The sequence below is a fragment of the Lactuca serriola genome, chromosome 8 (genome assembly GCF_051521515.1).
Source record: "Lactuca serriola cultivar US96UC23 chromosome 8, Lser_US96UC23_V15, whole genome shotgun sequence".
Lineage (NCBI taxonomy): Eukaryota > Viridiplantae > Streptophyta > Magnoliopsida > Asterales > Asteraceae > Lactuca > Lactuca serriola.
Window position 1 is genome coordinate 9,612,058 of NC_136415.1, and position 9,329 is coordinate 9,621,386.

The 9,329-nt window shown below is 34.9% G+C and overlaps 1 pseudogene; it reads right to left on the reverse strand.

Annotated features, from left to right (window-relative positions):
• Positions 1-3,448: 3,448 nt before the first annotated feature.
• On the reverse strand, positions 3,449-5,739 carry LOC145066177 (scarecrow-like protein 8 pseudogene; annotated as a pseudogene).
• Between the last annotated feature and the right edge of the window lie 3,590 nt (positions 5,740-9,329).

The following is a 9,329-nucleotide window of genomic DNA, read 5'->3' on the forward strand; positions in this document are numbered from 1 at the left end:
GGAATGTTCTATGTTAACAACAATGAACATATGTGCTTTCAATGGTCTCTTCATCTTCATAAAGCTCCAACTAAACATCTCTTTCATTTGAGATTGGTATGTAAGGGAAAACCAGAAGCTGGCTATTATCACTAGATTATCTCTTATGAACTTGACAAAAAAAGAGATGAATTAGCTAGTGACGATTACAAATGGATTAATCTAAGATCATCTCAGATGTTGAAAAAGTCCTTTTTAAAGACACGTTGGAATAGGTTTTGACATCATCATATTTGGGGAGATTGTAAGATCAAACCTTATAATCTGATCTGTAAAACCTGATCACGTTAAACACATCTTCAGCGCCAAAGACGTTGACCAGGCTTCGGAATACAGCGCGGTATATTACTTGTTAGCTAAGTTTCATGATCTACTATCTTTGTGATAGGATTTAATTTGTATAGTATATATCTTTCATATATGGTAGTTATCATAGTTATTCAAATCCATGATTTGTAGGGATTTGAATTTAGAATAGTCATCAACCTAGTATATAAGTTACACTAGGGTTGCATGTAAAAAATAACTTTGTGCAATCTCTCTTTGTGAGAGATTTTCTTAACCGAAATTTGTTTTTTGATTAATCTCTTAATGTTTCTTGTCATTGTTTGATTACTCCTATTCTTATCACTTGCCATAAAGTTTTCCATGAATAATATAGGCGATCTTTATTACTTTATTATAATAACAGTGTCGAGAGATCAAACATGCATGTTCCTCTCCCAATAGAAGTTTGCAACATAAAACTTGGAAAGAGAAAATATTTTAATTGTGCTTGCATGTTTAAACCAGTTGATGGTTCAGGTTCCCCAGTTGCTGATCTGACTCTTACAGAACTAACAGAAGCATGGTTGGAGAATTACAATATCTTACCTTTACATGACTTGATATCACATATGTAGTTCATCAAATATGCATGTTAATGTACGGTCTTCGGGAACCTAATCTAAATGCTATTAAGCACATTCTCATATATATGTGGCACCATAGATCACGACCTTCGGTTATTTACCCAGTCACCTGTATACCTTACTGTGACTACATACCCTACTACATATTCAGATGATGATTGGGCTCGCTACCCAACTACTAGATGCTTTATATTTGGAAACTCTATCTTTCTCGGATATAACATGTTATCATGGTTATCCAAAATACAAGGTACCATATCTCAATTAAGTGTTGAAGCTAAATACAATGGAGTTGCAAATGTAGTTACTGAAACATCTTAGATTCTAAGCCTGATACAAAAACATCATCAACCTTCCACTTGAGGCACCACTGCTTTTTGTGATAATGCCAATGTTATGTAATTTGTTTCCCACATGGTTCAACATCAATGAACCAAGCATATTGATATTAGCATATACTTTATTCGGGATAAGGTTAATGGGTCAAATACAAGTTCTTAGCGTCCAGTCTTCTCGACATTGTGTTGACATTTTCACCAAAGTGGGTTCCTCTCTATTTTTCTTGATTTTCAATCTAGACTGAACATTATAATTATAACCAACATTCCAAATGTCATGGGGTGTTAATGTATATATGTATTTATTATTTATTTGTTTTAGTTGTGTATACGACCCACTGTTTCTCAACCACTTATTGTTTGTGTAAAAATTATGGTTTAATAAAATGGTTCTATTCACGGGGTATATCTCTTGTAACTTTGAAAGCCTATTGTATGACGTGCAAAATTACATACAGTAGGTTCATGATTCAAACTCTGGCACACCCAAAATATTGTTAGTGTTCTGATATTTATCGAGATATGATGGCCCTAGTGTCGGGTTTGACATGTACCATCTGTTTGGTTTATATGCATATATGTATGGACTTTAGGCAACATAATCATTCAATAACAACCCTAAGTCTACATGCACCCTAGATCTATGTTTTACTATTATAACAACATACTTTCAAAACTATGAATTTAAACTACCAAGAGAGATAAGATTACTAACCTTTAAAGTAAAATAGTATGTACTTTTGATTCCCTTGAAGACCTTGAAGTCTTGGTTTCTCTTGGAAGGATCTAGCACCCAAAGTAGGAATGCCCCTAAAGGCTCACACCCAAAAGTCTAAAACCATAGAAAATTAAGGAGAGAGAAGAAAATCCATGAGAACCGAATTCTCACTCTTGTAAAGTGTGGGATCATATTTATGAAGGCTAGATGGGTCTTTATATAGTTGAGGTCACTTGAAGATAAAGTTTATTTGAATTAATTAAATAATCAGACTTAATCCTAATCAAATAATTTGCTTATCTGTTACCAGGAACGATTCAAGAAAATCCTAAAGTCTCTCCAAAACCGTCCACCCTCTTAGGGTTTATAGAATGTTCAACAATTATCATGTAATAAATTACTAAACTATTTATCTCAATATCCTAAATCTTTTTCTAGTTATTTTATCTCTTGATGATAACCTTAAAAGAACTTTGTTATTGTTCCCAAAGTTATATCAGTTATGACATTTGACAACTATTTACAACACCATCCAGATGGGACGGTTTACCATTTTTGGTATAAATCCTTGACTCGTTCCTATGAAGCTTCCATAGAAGTTCCTACTTCGGAAATTATTTAGTCCATGGTATCCATCATATCCATGGATTTGCCTCCATGCTTTGTTAGGCGATGACCAATCTCATCTCATTCTTGTAGTCTCATCTCATTCTTGTTTCTCATCCACTACAATCATATCAGCATTATCGATTTCACCTGTCATGCTTAATTCGATCTGTCCAGATGTCAAATGTAATAAATTTGATCATATGGTCGTTTTGTTGATTTTGAAGACCCTATGCGAAATATAAACATAGACCCCTACATATAATTTTTTATACATAAGCAAAATTTATTAATTTTATGATAAGATTCGATACATAATAGACCGTTAGCAATTATATTAGCGAGTACGATGAAAACTAAAAAATTGTTCACATATAAATAATTAAGGAAGCTAATTAGCAAATTCATTAGATTTGGCATGTGATTCCAATGGATCAGAGTGATATTCAGCAAATTCACACCCCGCATTTTCCCGGTCCTGAACTTGGTCCTTCAAGCTCACGTCACCCTACTGTACTTAATACCCGTCTAAGCCGGTATAACGTGTATAAACACACACAATTGAATAAAGGAAGGGGTCGTTGGTGAGGGGTCATTTGATTCGATGTTTTTATGTGTTTATCATAAGATCGGTATGATGTATCTCCATCGATTGCGAAATAATATTTTTGTATAGTTTCAGGCTTTTGTTTAATAAAAGGAAACGTTGTAATCTCAACTCTCAAGTAAAATAAATCTTAAAAGATCACAAGTATGAACGCTATCATTAAAACGTCAAATCACAAAAAACAATGAAATACCATGGTTTTGCGAATCATAAATAAAAGACATTATAATTGATACGATAGATTGAAAATTAAAAATTAGCTGAAATTTTGATGGTACAAGTCACACTAAATCATATTTTCCATATTTATAGTTTAAAAATTTTAAATCGGATATTACAATTATGCTAATGCCACGCCGATGCGACGGTGAGACTCCGGCCCATCCACCCAAAATTAATCCCGCCGGCCTCCTCCTTCACCGTGAAGCCCGGATGACCACGTGTGCCCGAGTTCACCTTCGAGACTAATGTTTCAGCCCTGAGTTGACTCATCGCCTTTGGCTCGAACCCAGCCATGCTCATTCGGGCCCGCCATTTCCCAAACACCTCACATCTTTCAACCCTGTCTCTCCCCTCACACGCAACCGAGTTCATCATTTTCCGACTCAGTCCCTCCTCGATTTTCACTCGCTCCGAGTTATCCCTCCCAATCGTCGCGTCCAGCGACTCCAACAACGCCCCATAATACCCACACGACTGGCTCACGCGCGTCTCAAACGACGCTGTGTTGGCGTTCAAATCCTGCTCCACCACCGTCACCAACGCCGGTGACAACCCCTTCACGCGCCGCAACACCTCGTCTCTCAGATTCTCCGTAGTCACGCTCTCGTCTGGCAATTTGTACAACTTGAAAGCGAAATTCACAACCAGAACTTCTCTGGGTTCCACCATTAAGGCCGACGCATTGAGATCGGATAATTTCAAAGTTGAAATATTGAAAGAAAAGGGGACACCCAGTTTGTTAGAAAGGGAACTCAGACCATCACCCACGAGTTTCAATCTATCAGCACCCCCATTACCAAAGTCTGTGAAAGTTGTAAGCTTTAATGAAATGTTTGTCTCTTTATCAACCTTACGCGCCGCCGCAATCTCGTGAAGTAAGTACACGTACTGAACGCCCTGACCTATATCGAAATCTACCACATGTATGCTGTTCTCGGCCTGCCCCAGTTCGAGAATGGCGTCGTTCGCTGCCATGAGAGCAAGCTTGAAACATGGGGATTTGTCATAGAGCAGTTGGGTTGACACGATGTGATCTTTTCCATACAACTCCGACGCCGTCGTCGGGTTCCCGCTTAGCCGCGATCGGAGTGCGGACGCAATGTAGAAACTCAATCGCTGCTCGGGGGTACCAAGCGCGTTTGAAACCTGGTTGAGGCGCGTGAGGATTTCCATCGCTGAGTCGTTTTTCCCGTCGGCAATTGCAACTGCGGTGTCGGATAGCAACTGCTTTGGGCAAATTGGGGTCGCTGGAGACGCGGAGGAAGATGCACAGGACGAAGAAGACGACGACGTCGGAGAAGGAGAAACAGTGTTCTCCGCTTTCACCACCGGGGTGGAACCGAGTATGTTGTGAATCGTTTCCGACCACTCGCTGTTAGTAACGCCGGAGACATCGTTTTCTCCGTCTTCATCGTCCAATAAAAGCTGTTTCTCTAGCTCTTGCAGACGTTTCATCATCTTCCCCTCCGTTTCTTGACTGGCCGCCGATTGTTTCGCCGCTAAATTAGGTAAAGAAACTCGCGGAAAATTGCCACGATTGTTATGTTGGTAATTACCCATTACGCCGTTAAAGTTTCCATTACCAAGATTAAAACTTTGCACACTCGCCGGATGAACTTGTTGCATAACTGGAACGCCATAGCGAGGAACAGACGACAAAGACGATGAAGACATATTAGAAACCGAAGAAACTTCCGGCGAATTCGGAAAATCCACTAGAGAAAGCGGAGATACAGGAGAAGCATGCTGATTATAAGGCCTTTGTTTCACGTTTCTCAAGAAAAACGCAGCTTGCTGCTGGAGTTGGTGATGGTGTTGGAATTCAGCCAGAGATCTTTTCCCCATCAACTCAGGTCGCCTGAGTCCGATCTGAGAAGATGGGTCAGCAAGAATTCCGGCAAGTGGTGACCGGTAAGAGCCTTGTGGGTTGTTGGTCATATTCATCATAGACATGGATCTCCCGCTGACGTTGTTGGTGCCGATGTTGATGTTGAAGTAGTCTGGATGACCGCCGGGGAAGCCTGAGGACATGGTTGCCGGCGATGTGAGTTAGAGGAAATAAAAAACTAATGGTATTGGTGGAGAGTAGTCATTGAAGGGAATTTTTGGAAATGGGAGAGGGTTTCGTGAAAGCAAAATTGGATTGATTCTGGTTTTTGATTATAATCCTGGTGGGTGTAGAGAGAGAAAGGTAGTTTTAGAGAGAGAAAGTATTGGATTTCCAACTGGCTTTCTCTTGATGACAAAAGGTAGGAGGATTTCAATGTGACGTGCATTCCCTACTTGTACCTTACAAACTTCCTATCATTCGCCATTCCTACTTGTACCTTCCTCACAAAATAAATACTATTTTTCTTTCTAAAAAGTTTAAGATTCAACTTTATTAATATAGTATAACTGTTGATGATTACAATATAGAAATATTCACGGAAATGAACGCATGATATTAAATGGAAAAGTTAAATATGCTTCTAAGTTTTGTTCAAATTTATTTTCGTATTTTCTATTCATATAATATGACATATGAAACTAATTAATTATCTGTATTGATTATAATTTTTTTTATAATTATTTTGATCTCCTAGATAGGAAGATTAATAAAAATATATATATTTGATTTCTGTATTAATTGAGTTTAGATTCATTTTTCCCATATATTTATCAAAATGACCGGTAACTTGGAATACTCTAATTTGAACTAACGGAAATCATGTCGGAGAGGATGGATTCTTATAATAGGACATAAAATGTTTCAAAATTTGACATATCTGTTTTTATTTAGAAAACATATTTCAAGTGTACTTTTTATGACATAGAAATTGAACTTAAAGCGTGATCGATATGATACTCTAGACACATATTTCAAAGGGAAAATGACTTGTAAGGGTAATGAAGTATCGGTATTATACAAAAAATACTATTAAACTTTTTTTTATATACATATCGCCAACTAACTATAAAGTTTGTACACATATGACCATTAAACTTTACCTTTGTTCAAAAAATACCATTGCGTTACCGGTGATAGTAGGTCAACCGCCACGTGTAATGCCACGTGGTTGCTGACATGGATTTTGCTGTTTATTATGTACACATTATACCATTAAACTTTTTTTTTGTACACATTATACCATTAAACTTTTTCTTATACATATTTTACCATTAAACTTTTTTGTACTCATTTTTCCATTAATTTTATATTATTTATTAAAAAAAATAACATTTCAAAAAATACATGTTATTACATAAAAATGGGTTTTCTATCATTGTTACTCATTGATTTCGTAATGTTTAGGGGAGAGGGTTCATTTTTACAATGATTATAAGCACTCCCTTTTGCAACAACATCGACACTTATGTTGGTCATACATCGACTGAAAATCATATGTTGGTTATGTAGTATATATTATTATATCTAAATGTATAAACATATAAATACTCAATTATCCATTATTTTAGTTGAAGTTTAATACATTTAAATATATAAATATATAAACACTCTATTATCCATTATATTAGATTTCGAATACCCCCCCCCCCCCCCCCCCCCGCGCTCTCCCTTCTTGATTATTGTGAAATATGCATTAAAGTTATATTGTTGTTTACCGATAGGAAAATGACTTATAATGACAAGTTTATCAAAGTTTAGCTAAAATAATGAAGAGTTGATTATTTCTTAGACACTCTATAGGGAAGTCTCAAGTTCAAACCTTGTGGTTTTCAATCAATGTATGACCAACATAAATGTAAGATGTTGTTGCAAAAGGGAGTGCTTAGAATCATTGTAAAAATGAACCCTCTCCCCTAAACATTACAAAATCAAGGAGTAACAATGATGGAAAACCCATTTTTATGTAATAAAATGTATTTTTTGAAATGTTATTTTTTTTAATAAATTATATAAAATTAATGCCAAAATGTGTACAAAAAAGTTTAATGGTAAAATATGTACAAAAAAGTTTAATGGTATAATGTGTACATAATAAACAGTAAAATCCATGTCAGCAATCACGTGGCATGACACGTGACAGTTGACCTATTATCACCGGTAACACAATGGTATTTTTTGAACAAATGTAAAGTTTAATGGTCATATGTGTACAAACTTTATAGTTGGTTGGCAATATGTATACAAAAAAAAGTTTAATGATATTTTTTGTATAATGCTGATACTTGGTTACCCTTACAAGTCATTTTCCCTATTTCAAACACTTATTTCACATCAGAAGTTTGTAGTTTCATTTTCTGCATCTATATATGTTGGTTAAGGTTTAAACCTACACATTTTTAACACCATAGATACAGTTTTGTTTATAGTTAAAAACTAGTAATTGAACCCCTGTTTTTCAACGGGTTTTTACATGTTTTTATTGTGTATTAGGAGTGAAAAATAAAGGGATAAGAATGATATTTTACAAAGTTTAAGGTGGAAGAGGTGAATGTGATATTTTAAAATTAAAGGGATAAAAAAATATATCACTTTACAAAATATAGGTGTTGTAAGCGACAGATTATACGAAGTTGAGCGATTAAAGTTGCATTTTATGCATTAAGGGTTGCAAGTAACAGATTATATAAAGTTATGGGATTAAAATTACACATTACATACTCATATACTTATATATTGTGCATTAACAATTGTAGTATTAAGTACAATGATTTTCTCTGCTGAGATAATCAAAGTAACATTTTAAAAAGAGGGGTGAAAAAATGAATTTTACAAAGTATGTGACGAAAAAGTTTATTTATATATATTTACTACGGAATAAGCACGAAAGTTTAAAAAACAAAATGGTGAAAATGATATTTTACAAAGTTGAATAGCATGGTTGAAATTGACATGTTATACAAAGTTGATAGATTAAAGTTGTACTTTAGGCATTAACATGCTTGTACACTATGCATTACAACTTGTACTATTAGTGATGATTTTACATGCAATAACGCGGATAAATCCTTATACACTTAAGGGTACATGCAACCTATTAGATCTAGTCATAACATTATTGAAATAACATTCTATTGAACAACAAGAACCCTATAACCTCAGGTAATTTCGAAATTCACAAAAGAAAACATACCTCTTGATTGTTGCAGTAAACAATCAAACAATCATTCTTGAAAACTCTTGGAAGCTAGCACTAAAAATCTCTTGCCTTTGATGGTTCACACCCAACCTTAGCAACAAGGAGGCTTAAAGAGAAAATAGAAAGGAAAAGGAATTTCGGATATGCCTTGGTAATAAAGAATGGCCGAAAAAATGGATCCTTTAGGGTCCATTTATAATTAGATTAGGAAACCCTAGATAACCCTAATTTGAATATTATATTAATATATCAAATTAGATAATTATCTACTCCCTAATTATCTATAATTATCTATAAGGGGTATTTTAGAAAATGTATATTATCCACCAAGAAACTGTCCACCTCCATAGGAGGAAGGTTTTGGAACCTCGTGTTCAACTATTAAACAATTGCAATTAGACCCTTATACTTTTAATTAATTCAATTAATCCCAAAATTAATTCTAACTAATTTTTGATTAATTATTAATTAAAAAATACTATGTCTAATTAATATATTATTTTTATAACAAATTAATAAATTCATTTATTACTATTCATTAATCATATAAAAAATCAATAAATCATTCTCTCTCTCTCTCTCTCTCTCACACACACACACACTCTAAAAGTCATCATATTCAATTACTAGGTTTGAGCGCAACCCAAAAGGACTTTGCTAATAATTCAAGTATATACTAATTCAGTTATTGGCTTAAACACCTAATCCAACAGCCTCCCACTTGGATAAGTCTATAACTGTAATTAGCAACATAACTTCTAAATTAGACAACAAAGAGTGCTTCCATAACAACTGTTGTAC